At 47.6% G+C, this 16,762-nt stretch overlaps 1 protein-coding gene and 1 long non-coding RNA gene across 6 annotated transcripts in view; one reads left to right on the top strand and one right to left on the bottom strand.

Annotated features, from left to right (window-relative positions):
* LOC138751914 (sodium channel protein type 1 subunit alpha-like) overlaps nt 1–16,762 on the top strand; it is a 299,966-nt gene that overhangs the window by 129,919 nt on the left and 153,285 nt on the right. The gene's annotated exons all lie outside the window — the stretch shown is intronic.
* LOC138751915 (uncharacterized) lies at nt 8,927–13,590 on the bottom strand. The gene is made up of 3 exons (XR_011350262.1): nt 13,356–13,590; nt 10,348–10,680; nt 8,927–9,093 (listed from the first exon to the last, which is right to left on the bottom strand). It is a non-coding gene; the product is annotated as an uncharacterized lncRNA (long non-coding RNA).

The raw sequence follows: 16,762 nt of genomic DNA, 5'->3' as shown, positions 1-16,762 counted from the left end.
ATTATAATATTGTTGCTATTAGTGAGACTTGGTTGCAGGAGGGGCAAGGCTGGCAGCTCAATATTCCAGGGTTCCGTTGCTTCAGACATGATGGAGGGGGAGGGATGAAAGATGGAGGCATTGGTAGTCAGGGAAAATATCTCAGCTGTACAAAGTCAGGACAGCCAGGAGAGTTTGTCCACAGAGGCCATATGGGTGGAGTTGAAGAACAGGGAAGATGTGACCCCCCCCCCCCCCCCATTGATGGGTTTGTATTATAGACTGTCCAATAGTCAGAGAGAATTGGAGGAACAAATCTGTAGAGAGATCGCAGAAACAGAAAGTTGTGATAGTTGGAGATTTTATCTTTCCACATTTTGACTGGTCTCCCATGTTGTAAAAGGGCTGGATGGCTTGGAGTTTGTGAAACCCTAAGCCTAATGCGTTCAGAAAAGTTTTCTAAATCAATATATAGAGGTACCAATGAGAGAGGATGCAGTACTATTAGGGAACCTGACAGGACAGGTGATAGAAGTATATGTGGGTGAACATTTTGGGTCCAGTGATCATAATGCCATTAGTTTCAAGTTAATTATGGAGAAGGATTGGTCTAGACCTCGAGTTGAGATTCTAAATTGGAGAAAGGCCAATTTTGTGGAAATGAGAAAGGATCTATAGGAAGAGTGGGTTGGGATAAGTTGTTTTCTGGCAAGGATGTGATCAGTAAGTGGAAGGTCTTCAAAGGGAAAATTTTGAGAGTGTAGAGTTTGCATGTTCCTGTCAGGATTAAAGGCAAAGTTAAAAGGCAGAGGGAATCTTGCTTTTCAAGGGCTATTGCAATCGGGTTAAGAAGAAGGGGGAGGTGTTTAGCAGGTGTAGGCAACAAGGAGTTAATGAGGGACTTGAAGAGTTCAGAAAATGCAAGATAATACTTAAGAAGGACATCAGGAAGGCAAGAAGAAGACATGAGGTTGCTTTGGCAGATAAGGTAAACCCGAAGGGGTTCTACATGTATATTAAAAGGATAATAAGGGACAAAATTGGTCCCCCAGAGGATCAGAGTGGTCAACTATGTGTGGAGCGACATGAAATGGAGGAGATCTTAAACAGTGTTTTTGCACCAGTATTCACTCAGGCACCTGGTGTAGTGCATTATGAAGGAAGGGAAACAAGCAGAAATGTCATGGAACATATGGAGATTAAAGAGGAGGAGGAGGTGCTTGCTGCCTTACTGTGAATAAAGGTAGATAAATCCCCCTGGCCGGATATGATATTCCCTGGGGCCTTGAGAGAGATTCATGTAGAAATTGCAGGGGCCCTGGCAGACATATTCAAAATGTCCTTAGCCAAGGGTGAGGTACCAGAGGATTGGAGGGTAGATTATGTTGTCCTGTTGTTTAAAAGAGGCTTCAAAAATAAACCAGATAAATATAGGCTGTTGAGCCTAACGTCAGTAGTAGGTAAATTATTGGAAGGAATTCTGAAAGATAGGATATATAGGTAATTGGACAGCCACGGGCTTATTAAGGACAGTCAGCATGGCTTTGTGTGTAGTAGGTCATGTTTAACGAATCTTGTAGAGTTTTTCGAGGATGTTACCAAGAAGGGAAAGACTTTGACAAGGTCTCGAATGAGAGGTTAGTTCACAAGGTTAAGACACTAGGTTTCCATGGAGGGGTTGTAAACTGGATTCAAAATTGGCTAATTGGGGGAAGGTAGAGAGTGGTAATGGACGATTGCTTCTCAGACTGGAGCCCTGTGATGAGTGGTGGGCCTCAGGGATCGGTGCTGGGACCATCAATGTTAATGTGGTAAATTTGATCAACAAGTTTGCTGACGACACAAAGATAGGAGGCGTAGTGGACAGCGAGGAAGATTTTCAAAGCTTGCAGAGGGATCTGGACTAACTGGAAGAATGGGCTAAAAAATGGCAGATGGAATTTAATGCAGACAAGTGTGTGGTGTTGCATTTTGGAAGGGCAAACCAAGATAGGACATTCACAGTAAATGGTAGGGCACTGAGGATTAAAGAGATCTGGGAATACAGATACGTAATTGCCTAAAGGTGGCGTCGCAGGTAGACAGGGTTGTAAAGAAAGCTTTTGGCATCTTAGCCTTTATAAATCAAAGTATTGAGTACAGGAGTTGGGCTGTTATGGTGAGTTGTATAAGACATTGGTGAGGCCTAATTTGGAATATTGTGTGCAGTTCTGGTCACCGAACAACAGAGAAGATTTACTAAGATGTTGCTAGGTCTTCAGGAGTTGAATTTCAGGGAAAGATTAAACAGGTTAGGACTTTATTCCTTGGAGTGAAAAAGAATGAGGGGAGATTTGACAGAGGTTTTCAAGATTATGAGAGGTATAGACAGAATGGATTCGAATAAGCTTTTTCCACAGATTAAGGAGGATTAATATGAGGGGTCTTAGCTTTAAGATGAAGAGGGAAAGGTTTAAGGGGAACATTAGGGGAAAGTTCTTCACACAGAGAGTGGTGGGAGTGTGGAATCAACTGCCATCTGGTGTGGTGAATGCGGGTTTGATTAAAGGTTTTAAGACTAAATTCAATAGATACATGGATGGGAGAGGTCTGGAGGGTTATGGAATGGGAGCAGGTCAGTAGGACTAGCAGAATGATGGTCGACACAGACTAGAAGGGCTGAATGGCCTGTTCTCTGTGCTGTAGCATTCAATGGTTCTAATTTGCAGATGGTCTTGGTGGGATAGTACATGACGCCATGGACAGATATTTTGGAGTGGGTCCCAGAATTGAAATAGTTGAAGTGTTGCTTCACTTGTGTGTCCGCAGGACTGATCTACTGCATCAGGTGCTCCCTTTGTGGCCTTATCTACATCGGAGAGACTGGATGCAGACTGGGAGATGGCTTCGCTGAGCACCTTTGCTCTGCCCGCCACAGTGCCGGGGATCTTCCAGAGGCCGACTATTTCAGTTCTGTGTCAATCTTCCCCTCCCCCTCCCACATTCTGCTGCTCGCCCACACTCTTGGGGCAATTCACGGCAGTCCGTTAACCCATCGACCCACATATCTTTGGGATGCAGAAGGAAATGGACCCACTTGGGTGGGTGAGGGGTGGGGGCGGTGGCGGTGGATGGAGTAAAGTTACACCATCACAGAGGTAGCATGCAAACTCCAGATGGACAACATCAAAGGTTCAGGTAGAACCAAAATCTCTGGAGCTGTGAGGAAACAACTCATCCACCTGTAAAAACATAGAGCTTGAGAAACTCAACTAGTCCAACAATGCAGTTTACGTAGCAAAGATAAAGATACAGAACCAACGTTTCGGGTTTGAGCCTTCATCAAGGACTCAAAAAATGTCATCAGACGCCTTAACAAAATGGTGGGGGAGAGGGGCACGGTCCCAAAGGCAAGAGGTGGATAAGGGAGGGAGGACACAGCATCAAATCCCCCCATTTGAGACAGGCTCTCTGAATGGAGAGGGAAAGGGGTGGAGAGCTGGCGGAAAGAAGACAAAGGGAAGGGAGGGAGAACCGAAAGCAGGCCAGCCGTAACTGGAGGTCAATGTTAGTGACATCGGGTTGGAGAGAGCCAGGACACAAAATCAGGTGTTTTTCTTCCAATTTACAGGTAGTCTTGGTGGGATAGCACACAAGGTCAATGACAGACACATGAGCTAGGGAGTGGGGCGCAGAATTGATGTAGCTGGCCACTGGGAGATCCCTGTCACTGATGTGGGCAGAGCGAAGGAGCCCGGCTCCTCTGGCTGTGCTACCCACTGGAGCAAGCTCAACCGGGGCAGAGGCTCTTGTACACATTTACATAGAGTGGAGAATTCACATGTGAGCATCGCTGTGTGCTGTATCAGAGTTTATTGCCTTATACATAAGTACAATTCACAGGTGCAAGGAAATTCTTACATACACCTCCCCCTTTCCTTTATATTCAGATGCCTGCCAACATTTTTCCATACCTTGATAAAGGCCTCAAACCCAAAATGTTGTTTGTGTTTTTATTGTTAGGGCAGTATGGTTGGAGTAGCAGTTAGTGCAACACCTTTGCTGCGATCGGGACTGGGGTTCAAATCCCATGTGGTCTGTAAGGAGTTTGTACATTCTCCCCCTGTCTGCTTGGGTTTTCCCCGGGGGCTCTGGTTTCCTCCCACCGTTCGCAACATACTGGGGTTGTAGGTTAATGAGAAGTAAATTGGGTGGCACAAACTCATGGGGCGAAATGGCCTGTAACCATTTGTATGTCTAAATTTTATAAAATATATAAAAGATGCTGTTTGACCTGCTGAGTTTCTCCAGCGCTGTGTTTTTAACTTCAACTACAGTATCTGCAGACCTTCATGCTTTACTCATGACCTGATTGAATGGCAGGATAGGCTCGATGGGCCAGACGGCCAACTCCTGCTCCCATTTCTCATATCCTGACATTTCCACGCAGTCATTGGCCTGAATCGTTCATTTCACCCTCCCCTGATGTTGCCTGGCCTGCTGAGTAATTATCATGCCCATGTTGTGACTGCTCTTCCCCCCCCTCAATTGTGTTGCCAATCATTGGGCCAGCATTTTGTTTCAGATTAAGGGCACCTGAAGTTTTTGTTTTAATCTTTGAAAGAACTGCAAAAGATCGGTGGCTCATTGTGATCCAATGGTTTGCAATGAATAAACTGTGTGTGAGGCGTTGAAGGTGTGATGTGCCATTATCTATATTTACATGTAGATATAGTTTACTCAAGGCTAACATTGTGGATTCAAGATGGCCAGCGGTTTAACACTGCTGAGTGATTGGTTCGTTGGTGTATTGCAGGGGACTGAAACCAGCTTCATCAGTTGATATTGATATATCACCTGTGTGATTAAACACCCCCTCCCTCAACACCATTCTGAGAGGAGAGCCCACACTGGATCTTCACAGGCGGTGGACCTCTCAGTGGTGGGGGGGGTGGGGGGTGCTTTTTGATGAGAGCGACCACAACTCCCTGAGCTTTAGCATAGCAGCTATGGAGTAGGATAAAAGGAGACAAAATGGTTTAACTTTGCCTACCGTAAGGAAGACAGAGAGTCGCCACTTTGTCAAGCGCCCCTCACAGAAATGAGGCCCCAGTGAGAAACAAGCTCAGAGCCCCTGGTTTACACGACCGGTGCTCTAACCACTGAGCTATCAGAGCCTCGCGGATGTAAAGGAGAAAGCACAGAACTCATGTGGAGGAAGTTTGGGGGCCACTTGTGCTGGGTTCAGGATAGGTTTGTCTCACTGGGACAAGGAAAAGATGGTAGGAAAAGGGAACTATGGCTGACGAAACAGGTGAGGCAACTGGTCAAGAGGAAGAAGGAAGCATATATTAGATATAGGAAGCAGGAAACAGGAAGGGCTCATGAGAAGTATATGCTAGCCAGGAAGGACCTTAAGAAAGGACTTAGGAAGCTCGGGGCATGAGAAGGATTAAAGTGAATCCAAGGCATTCTATGCATACGTGAAGAACAGAAGGATGATGAGAATGAAGGTGGGGCCACTAAAGGATAAAGGAAGCAACATGTGCCCGGAGGAGGAGGAGGTTGGGGAGGACGTAAATGAATGTGTTGCTTCAGTATTCACAATAGAAAAGGACCTTGATCAGGATGAGGTCGAAATTAAACAGGCCTGTGTGCTGGATATTGTGGAGATTAAGGAAGAGAAAGTGTTGGATTTTCTTAAAAATATCAAGATCGATAAGTCCCCAGGGGCAGATGCGATATGCCCCAGGTGGCTATGGGAAGTGAAGGAAGAGATAGCTGGGGCAGTAGCTATGATCTTTGGATCCTCTTTGGCTGCAGGGGAAGTGCCGGAGGATTGGAGAATGGGAAATGTAGTCCCCTTGTTTAAAAATATAATAGGGAGAATCTTGGGAATTAAAGACCGGTGAGTCTTAAGGCAGTGGTGTGTAAACTATTGGAGAGGATTCTTAAGAAGTACAGTCTATGCAAGGATAGTCACCGTTGCTTTTTGAAGGGAAGGTCGTGCCTCACAAGCCTAATTGAGTTTTCTGAGAAGGTAAAAAAAGAAATGGATGAGGGTTGGGCAGTAAATGTGGTCTACATCTACATGTATTTTAGTAAGGCATTTAGTAAGGTCCCCCATGAGAGACTCAATCATAATGTCATGAGGTTATATCAGAAGGTCAGGATGTTACCTAGATTGGAAAGTATCTTGTGAGACAAGGTTAGCAGAGCTGGGACTTTTTCTTTGGTGTGTAGAAGGGTGAGAGGAGACTTAATATTGGCCTACAAGATTATGAGAGGGATCGATAGGGTGGACAGCCAGCGCCTGTAACACAGGACAGAAATAGCAAACACCAGAGGACATCTGTACAAGTTAAGGGAGGGAAGTTTAGGGGAGACATCAGGGCAAATTTTTTACACAGAGAGTAGTGGGTGCCTGGAATACATTGCCAGGGATGGTGATGGAGGTTGAAACATTAGGGGCATTGAAGAGAGTCTTCGACAGGCACATGGATGGAAGAAAAATAGAGGGTTACGGGGTGGCGGGGGTGCGTTTAGTACTTTTTTAAAGGAATAAATGATTTGGCACAACATTGTACTGTGCTGTAATGTTCTATGGGTAGTGGGCTATGGGATGAGATGCCTGTGGAAGTAGTGGACAATTGTAACATTTAAAGGACATTTAGACAGGTACATTGGCATATTGGCATAGATAAGGTAGCCACCTTATCTAATCATGACCTGATTGAATCACCACCTTCCGACCCCCCCCCCCCCCAACTCCAGGACAGGAGAGCAAACACCAGAGGACGTCTGCACAAAGTGAAGGGAGGGAAGTTTAGGGGAGACATCAGGGGTAAGGTTTTTACACAGAGTAGTGGGGGCCTGGAATGCCTTGCTGGGGGTGGTGGTGGAGGCTGAAGCATTTAAGAGAGTCTGACACAGGCGCATGGATGGAAGATAAATAGAGGGTTATGAGGGAAGGTTCCATTTTCTTTTCGTTAGGTATGTATTGGACAGCATCAAATTGTAGGTTGAAGGGCCTGTACTGTGCTGTAATGTTCCACGTATAAGGAAGGTGTAGAGGGATCAGGACAAAATGCAGGCAAACAGCACTGGGTTAGATAGCGTGGACTAGAATGGTTGAAGGGCCTGTTTTCTTGAGGTAGAGCTCTGTGATGACCAATCTAACTGTTCAAAGATAAGGGAGAGACTATATTTAAGGCAGGGATGAGATCATTCTTTCTCTTTCCCTGAGTTCTGTGAGTACTGAGAAGTGTTCAATCACCACTCCCGAGAGAAGAGGATCCTTGAACATTTGAAAGGATGGATCGATTGTCGGTAAAGGCGCAGACGAAGTGTGTCCACAGTGGGCGGAAACAGACAGCTGGGGTTACCATCAGATGAACCACAATCTCATTGAACAGCAGCCCCCACCTTGGCTCCATCCCTCCCCTTCCCTCTCCTATCTGAGAGCTCCTCTCTGCCTTCATTCCGTATCACATTTCAGCTTTCCTCCCACCTGTATCCGCCTCTGACCTCTTCTTACCTGTGTTTCCCCCAACTCCCCCACTTCCTCCTCCCTTCTCCCTTCTACCTTTTTATTCAAATTCCTGCCTGTTTTTTACTTTTACCCAAGGAAGGGCTGAGGCCTGAAGTGTCGGTTAATCTTTACTTGCGATCGATGCTACGTGGCGTGAGTTGCAGTCGACCCCAGCATTTGCAGACTTTCTTATTTCAATCTCAGTGAAGGTTGGAAGGCCCAAATGGCCTTGGCAACATCGATGTGCATTTGTGTTTAATGTAGCTATTCTCAACAGGGGCCCTAGGGCCTCCCTCCATACCCTCATCCCATCCCCACCCACCGGGGGTGGAAGGCAAAGCACATTTCAGTAACAGCCTTGTTTTCTTTTCACCTCAAGTAATATAATTTTTTTTATGGACAAGGTGGAGCTTAGAGGGACTAGGCAGAAAAATAGTTTGGCACAGACTAGAAGGGCCGAAGAGCCTGTTTCTGTGGTGGAATTATTTTAAAAATATATATTTAATTTTTTAAATTTAAGGGTGGCATGTTTGGCATAGCGGTTAGTGCAATGCTTTTACAGTGCCAGTGATCGGGTCCGGGGTTTGTACTTTCTGCCCCATGTCTGTGTGGGTCTTCCCCTGTGGGCTCCAGTTACCTCCCACTGATTGAAATGTAGGTTAATTGGATGGAAATTGGGTGGCACGGACTCGTGGGCCAAAATGGCCTGTGACCAAACTGTATGTCCAAATTTTTTTTAATTTAAAAATTTTTAAATTTAAAAGACCCCATGATCACAGGCCATTTCAGCCCACGAGTCCATGCCGCCCAATTTCCATCCAATTAACATACAACCCCGGTATGTTTCGAACATTCTGTGCTTGAAGTTCTGTTTTATATGTAGCTGGTAGGAGAGAATATGGAAAAAAACAAAACTTGACAGGGAGGGGGGCCCGCAAACTTTGAGCGGAGCACTGAGGGGGCCATAGGTTGAGAAAGGCTGGTTGACTGCGTTGAAGCGAGGAGCAGGAATTTGCTTCCCAATTCCCAAATAGGGACGCGCTGCAATGTGTGACCTCAGAACGGGATAGAATTCCCAAAGGTGGAGTGGAGCTGGCAAACAAACGGGTATGCATTCTGCTGTCACTCCAAGTGACTGACAGCAACATCGACGGAAGTTCAGTCCATTGCGAAGAATGTTCCTGGCATGTTGTCAGGTGATGTTTTTGGCACCTCCTGTTCCAGAGCTTTGACAGCTGTGAAATGAGTGGATTGTGACCATAGAGTCATCCAGCACGGAAACAGGCCCTTTGCCAGTCTGATCCGGTGCATCAAGCTCAGTAATCCTACACTAATCCCACATTATTCTCCCCCAACATTCCTGTCAACCCCCCCCACCCCTCTCCCTCCCACATTCTGCTGCTCGCCCACACTCTTGGGGCAACTCACGGCAGTCTGTTAACCCAACGACCGGCACATCTTTGGGATGCGGAAGCACCAGCTGGGGAGGGCAGGGGTGATAAAGTCAAGGCGTCGCAGGGGGAGAACGCAAACTCCAGATGGGCAGCACCGGAGGTCCAGGTCGAACCCAAGTCTGTGAAGCTTTGAGGAAATAGCTCATCCAGCTGTAAAAACACAAAGCTGAAGGAACTCAGCAGGTCAAATAGTGCACTTATGTGTTTCAGGCTTGAGGCCTTCATCAAGATATCAAAAAAATGCCATCTGGTGCCTTAACAAAATATAGGGGGTGTAGGGGGAGCAGTACGGTCCCAAAGGCAGGAGGTAAGAGATGGATAAAAGAGGGAGGGCACACCAGCAGATGGGGGGGGATGGCTTTGTGAAGGGGGGTGGGGAGCTGGAGGAAAGGAGACAAAGGGGAAAGGAAGAGAGGGAGAACGTAGAGCGGGTCAGCAGAAACCGGTGACGTTGACGTTAATGCCATCCGGTTGGAGAGGGCCCGGACGGGAAAATCAAGTGTTGTTCCTCCAGTTTACGGGTGTGCTTGGTGGGATGGTACACAAGGCCGTGGACGAACGTTTGAGCAAAGGCGTGGGGCGCGGTATTGAAGTGGCCGACTGCTGGGAGATCCCTGGCACTGATGTGGACCGAGAAAAGGTGCCCTAGCTGTGCCACCCAGTCGACCAGGGTCGGCCGGGGCAGAGACTGTGGTAGGCAGTAGCATGGAGTGGAGAGTTCACACGGGAGCCTTCCTGTGTGCTGCCTGAGAGTTTAGTCACATATACATGAGTGCAATTCACAGGTGCAAGGAAATCCTTACCTGCTGCAGCCATTAAGGTACGTAAGAAACACTGACGACAATAGTTCAAAAATTAACTAATCCCATCATGTCATGAAACAGAAAGAGGTAACAAATATAGAGGAGACAAATATGCACCCATTGCAGTAACTGCGTAGCGGTTAGTGCCACGGTGTTACAGCGGTAGTAATTGGGAGTGTGGTTCGAATCCCGATTGTCTGTAAGGAGTTTGTACGTTCTCTCTGTGGGCTCCAGTTTCCTGCCACTGTTCAAAACGTAATGTGAGGGAGGAGGGAGTTGTAGGTTAATGAGGAATAATTAGCGGCATGGACTCGTGGGCAGAAGGGCCTGCTACCGTGCTGTGTGTCTAAATTAAATTAAATTGAAAATTAAGTGCCCAGGTTCAAGATTTTGTGATTGACATGACATACCACAGAACATGAAAGATTACACAAAATTGCCTTCTGGCTGACGTAAAGCAGACATTAGTGTTGCCCGGCACCCCTTACAACACGAGTGAAGGAGAAGCAAAAGAGAGTCCCTTCAGGGTCACTGAATGTCTGAGGATTCACCGCGCCCCCCCCCCCCAGTGCTCCCGCGGCCTCCACAGCTGCACACACACCTGTGGCATCCCGAGCGCCAGATCCAAACCTCCGATATGATCAGGGAGCCTTCAGTGCCCAAGTCTCCTTCGGGGGCCCTCCTTGCCCTCAACGCTCTTTCGAATCCAAGCTCCTAGCTGGTCACTAGCTGCCCACAGGCTCTTTGGGTCCGTGAGCCACTCACCCCTGCTTGGCTCACCGTCCTGTGGGTCGCCTCCTCTGCGTCTCCTTCTCAAGAGTAGTGCAGACGGATGTGTTGGTGGTCCCAGAGTAGTTGGCATGGGGAGGTCAAAGAGACTAATAGAAATGGTTCTTGATGTTAAGACTGGACTTTAAGCTTCTGTATGCTCTGCCTGAAGGAAGAAGCGAGAAGAAATTTTTAGCTGATCTTGGAAATTAATCTTCCATTAAGATTCTGAACATGGTTACCTCTTAGTTCAAATCACTAAAATCCCAGATGTGACAATGAAATGAGCTCTGCAGCCATTATTGAGGAACGTGCTACCTCTCTGGGCTGTGGACCAACACTAAGCCAAGATGGTACAGGATTCTGACCCTCTCATATGCTCCTGACCTTGATAAAGGACAGTAATGTCTCTCAGCAATTTTTATCGGTACTTCAAAGAAAGTATTCTGTCTGGATGCAGGATAGCTTGGGACAGGATCTACTCTTCCTCAGTGTAACAGAGAATGGTGAACACAGCTCAGGCCATCACACAAATGGCCCTCCACTCTATCGACTCCATCTGTACATCCTACTGCCTTGGGGAAGCTGTTGACATATTTAGGTGCCCATCCCACCCCAGTCGCACTCTTCCCTCCCCCACCCCTCTCGTCGGGCAGAAGGCGCATGAGTTTGAAACACACTCCACTAAATTCAAGGACAGTTTCATACCCACTATTATCTGACGATGGAATAGGCCTCTCATTAACAGTTTTTTTCTTCTTCTTGAAGAAGACTGCACTGACAAAAGACAAAGGAGGAAAAACCCAACCACCAACCCCAACCCACCAATTTTCCTTTGCAACCGCTGCAACCGTGCCTGCCTGTCCTGCATCGGACTTGTCAGCCACCAACGAGCCTGCAGCAGACGTGGACATTTACCCCTCCATAAATCTTCATCCGCGAAGCCAAACCAAAGAGACTGTACTCTACACCTTTGATTTATTTTTGCTCAACCTGTTCTACAACAAAGGGTTGACAAGTTAAGTTCATTTGTCACTAAACACCCAGTACAATGGCCTTAAGATCATAAGACATTGGAGGAGAAATAAGCCATTCAGCCCCTTGAGTCTTCCTCGCCATCTAATCATGAGCTGATCCATTTCACCACTCAGCCCCCCCTGCCCGGTCTTCTCCCCATAACCTTTGATACTCTGGCTAATCAATCTTCAATGACTTGACCTCCACAACCAACTGTGGCAACAAATTCCACAAATTTATCACCTCCAGCTGAAGAAATTCCTCTGCATCTCTGTTCTAAGCGGATGGCCTTCAATTCTGAAGTTGTGCCCTCATGTCCTAGACTCTCCCACCACAGGAAACAACCCTTCTACATTTATTTTGTCCATGCCTTTCAACATTCAAAATGATTCAATGAGATCCACCCCCCACACCTTATCATCCTGAATTTCAATGAGTTCAGACCAAGAGCAGTCAATGCTCCATTCCCAGAATCATCCTTGTGAGTCTCCTTTGAACCCCCTCCAATGTCAATGCATCCTTTCTGAAATATGACGATCTCAAAACTGCTCACACCACTCCAAGTGAGGTCTCACCAGTGCCTAATAGTCTCAACACCACATCCCTGCTCTTCTATTCCTCTTGAAATGAACGCCAGCATTGCATTGAGAAGTTTTCTTCTGAGAATAGACCAACAGACAATAATGGATTAACTACCACCCAGGCCCTTGAGCTTTAGTAAGCCCCCACCCCCGACATTGCCCTGCTATGGGCCTGGCTGCTCCCGACGCCCCTCGCTCTCCACCACAGGTCTGGCTGCCCCTGGCACCCCTCGCTCCCCACCACAGGTCTGGCTCCCCAGGCATCCCTCTCCCCACCTTGGGCCTGGCTATCCCTGGCGTCCCTTGCTCCCCACCATGGGCCTGGCTACCCCCGGCGCCTCTCACTCCCCACCATGTGTCTGACTATCCCTGGCACCCCTCACTCCCCACCACAGGTCTATCTACCCCCAGCACCCCTCAATCCCCACCACGGGCCTATCTACCCTGGCACCTCTTACTCTCCACCATGGGCCTGGCTACTCCCGGAACCTCTCACTCCCCACCACGGGCCTGGCTACCTTTGGAGGCCATCACTCTCCACCGCGGTCCTGGTTACCCCTAGTGCCCCCTCCCACCAGCTTCACCTGCGCAGTAAATATGAAACAATAAACGGAGACCAGGCTGCCCTTCACTTCATATAGTTGCTGTGTGACCTGCTCCACCACATTTGTGTATTGACATACAATCACAGCGCCTGCAGTCATGGACACAGTAAACAGAATATAAGCAAAAGCACTGAATTATCTCGGGCGACTCAGGCCCCCTTACCCTGCGGCCCCCTTACCCTGCGGGCCCCTAGGCCTCAGGCTATTCAGCCATTGCCAACAGGTTATCTCTAGCTTTCATACAGCCGTGTAAAGAGCACAATTTACAGAGTATGATGATCACCAAGCAGGGGCAGTGTGATAGCATTGTTGAGGGGTTCATTCAGGAGCCTGAAGACTACAGGGAAGTGACTGTCTTTAAGCTTGTTGGTGTGTGTTCACACTGATGTGTTATATCCGTTAATGTGGAACAGATAGAAGTAGCCAACAACTGTCATTTTCAAAGGACAGGTGCATGAATCGGAAATGTTTGGATATGGGCCGAAAGCAGGCAAAAAGGACGAGTTTAGTTGGCATTAACACATTGGACCGAAGGGCCTACTTCTGTGCTGTAGGACTGGACAGATGTACAGGGATTATTTATTGGTCTGCCCTACCATTACGCATTGGCCTTGCACCTCTTACACGTTAGCCCTCACCGGATCTCCCCAGCCTTTCGACCAATGCAGATGTCCCTTCCTGCCCTTCGCACCAAACATTTAAACTTGTTTGACCTCAATCTTCTTCCGGAACTCATCATTGCCTTGGTACGCTCTCTCTGCATTGCACTCGTGGCCTTGAGCTACCCCTGCTGCGTCTGTACCATGTGCAACGGGCATGGCAGGGTCTCCAGCTGCTCCTCAGGAGAGGACACGAGCCAAATGTCTTCCTGTTGGATCAGCGGTGGGGAGAAGTATCAGGCAGTGGCCTGCTGGGTAGGGTGTCAGCGTCTGCATGAGGATGTGGCAACATGCACAGGAACTGATGAAACAAGCCCATAGTGCCTGTCCAAAGTTCTGGCAAGTGCAGAGCAGCAGGATCAAATATAGGTTATGCCTTCTTAAATGGGACAAAAACAATCCCAAACTGCTTCACATTTCGTCTGTAAACACGTGATTTAGCCACTACTTTGTGACTGAGGACAAACGGGCTTTTTCCACCACATCACAGCAATGCAATTTGTAAAATTGGTTACGTCTTGTCTTTCTTTTTCTTTCTTCTTTATTCCTTAGTTCTCTCTTTCACTTCACCTTTCCCTCTTTCTTTCCTGACACTTTTTCCCTTGCTATTACATTTTTTCTCTCTCACCTTCACTCTTTCTTTCTCACATTCTCTTTCTTATATTCTCTCTCTATCACTCTTCCATTCCCTTCCTCCTTCTCATTCTCTCTCATCTTTTCACTTTTGGTCTTTCTCACTTTCTTTCTCTCCTTTCCATTCTCTCCTTTTGAAAGAGTGCCGAGAAGATTTACCAAGATGTTGCCGGGGCTTCAGGAGTTGGGTTAGTGGGAAAGATTAAACAGGTTAGGACTATTCTCTTTGGAACGAAGAAGGATGAGGGGAGACTTGATAGATATTAAAAAGATGTTGAGGGGTATAGAGAGAGTAGATGTGAGTAGGATGTTTCCACTTAGATTGGGGGAGATAAATATGACAGGTCATAGCTTTAGGCTGAAAGGGGAAAGGTTTAAGGGGAACGTAAGGGGAAAGTTTTTCACTCAGCATGTGGTAGGATGTGGAATGAGCTGCCATCTGATGTAGTGAATCTAGATTCAATCTTGAGTTTTAAAAATAAATTGGATTAATACATGGATAGGAACGGTCTGGAAGTTCATGGAATGAGAGTAGGTCAGTGGAACGAGCTAGTTTTATTGGTCAGCCCCGACTGGGAAGGATCAAATGGCCTGTTTTTCTGTGCTGTAATGTTCTATGTTTCCTATGGTTTTTCTCTCTCTCTCTCTCTTTTCTCTCTTCTCTCTCTCTCTCTCTCTCTCTCTCTCTCTCTCTCTCTCTCTCTCTCTCTCTCTCTCTCTCTCTCTCTCTCTCTCTCAGCACCTAATAGCCTGAATACGCCTGAGATTGTCTGATCTCAGAAGCTAAGCAGGAGGGGGGACCGCCTGGAACACCAGGTGCTGTAGGTTTCTTTGAGGGGGGCTGGACAAAGCGGCGACTCTCTGTCTGCCTTACAGTAGACAAAGGTTAAAGGATTTCATGTACATTACGTTCTAAATGAAGTATTACATTCCAATAAAGGAACCTTTCTCTCTCTCTCTCTCTCTCTCTCTCTCTCTCTCTCTCTCTCGCTCTCAATAAACAGTTCAATTCAATTCCTCCCAGACTTTTAGCTCTTCTTTAAGAGGTTAATATCACTCCTCAAAACTGCCTCCATGTACTGTGCCACATTTGGAAAGTCAAAGGCTGGCAGTATGAGGGAGACGCACACCATTGCCAAACAGTAGGTTTTAACGTTTACCTTTGAAGAGGTTGGAGGTTTGGAGATGCAGTTCCAAGGTGAATGATTCTTTTTTACAATTTATTGGCATTTGGGTGTAGGCAAGAACTCCAGCCCACAGATGGGGGGACAGTTAAGAGCCAATCCCATTGGTGGACCCAGACTCGTCGCCAAGCTAACGAAGGCAAGAGACTCCCTGAGTCGCCACCTTCGAGGAGCAATGCACCTGGCCCCTTGCGGTCACTCAGTTCGGCAACACTCTCCAGGGCCCTCCCACTTCCTTTGTAATCCCTGCCCTGATTTGACTAACCAAGGTGCAACATCTGGTTACCACAGATGAGATGGGCCGAAGGGCCCATTTCTGTGCTGTGGTACTCAACGGTTCTATTCAAGATTAGTTTATTGTCATGTAATAACAAGAGTGCAATATGACATGGAATTTGCTTTCGTCTGCTGTAAGGCAGATTGATTTGCCATCTGCCAAAATTGCTTGAAGACAGAGAGAGCAAAAGAGTGTCTCTGACTGTGGATTTGTCTCTGGTGTTGGCGGAGCTGCCACAGGTACGCAGAGTCCAGTGGAAGCCATCAGCAGACCGAGCTCCAGATCTGAACCTCTGACACGGTCAGCGCCCTCGACACCCTCTTGCATCCCAGTTCCACTACCTGGCACCCCTTCAGCCAGTCTCCATCAGCCCACAGACTACGTGGGCTCCTCGCCAACAGCCTGTGTCCTTCAGCCTCAGAGCCCTTCATTGATCCTCTGCCGTGGCCACGATCCCGTGGGTCGTCTCCTCTGCTTCTCCTTCTCAGATGGGGTGGGAGGAGTGTTCTCTTCATTTTCTGGTGCCTTACATCCCAGAGTCTGTAACCCCTCGTGGCTTCTGCCGATCATAGGCATTGGCATCTTGGGCATAGACCGCGCGGTCTCAGAATTTTTAAATAAAATCGCCATCGGCTCCTTTAACGGACCGTTTTAAGCCCGTGCGGAACTGATGACAGTCAGACTTGGGGGAGGGGAGGGGGTTGGATCCCGCGGGAGCGCTGTGCCTTCACTCCCTGCTCGGTGGCAGCGCTGTTGTAAATAGCATCTCTGGCAGTGTCGCCATTTTCTGAATGCAGTTGGTGGGAACGAAGGGCCTTTCTCCACACTTATGCCTGTTAAAACTGTGACGCCAAGCTGATAGGTTGACGCTCTGACTTTGAAAAGCCCTTGGACTCAATGACAAGCCACAAAGAATAGAGAAATGCTTCTCTATTGATTAGGGTACGGTTATAACCTCCACAGGGCTCCGACATGTTGCTGTGCGTTCACAGTCCGGCTTTGTGTCGGCATAGCTGATGGTCTGTACAGGAGTCCACCGAGGACCCACATTGCACAGCTATGCAAAAAATCCATTGCTTCACTCAGTAAGAAGGAGCTTGACTGGACACAGTCCAGGAGCTTGAGTTTCATGTGCTTCATTTGGAAAAGTTTGCGGCCAGACAGTTTAGCAAACTATTTGTAAATACCGGACGCCCAATGCTCGAGCAGTCACAGTAATGTCATGCTGGTCGAGTTCTTTCTGTCAGCTCCCATTTGATAACCCTGGCCGGAGCTGAGCTGTTGTTACTGCA

This window comes from Narcine bancroftii, chromosome 1 (genome assembly GCF_036971445.1).
Source record: "Narcine bancroftii isolate sNarBan1 chromosome 1, sNarBan1.hap1, whole genome shotgun sequence".
Lineage (NCBI taxonomy): Eukaryota > Metazoa > Chordata > Chondrichthyes > Torpediniformes > Narcinidae > Narcine > Narcine bancroftii.
Note: the sequence above shows the minus strand (reverse complement) of the source record. Positions and strands in the feature narration are given on the sequence as shown.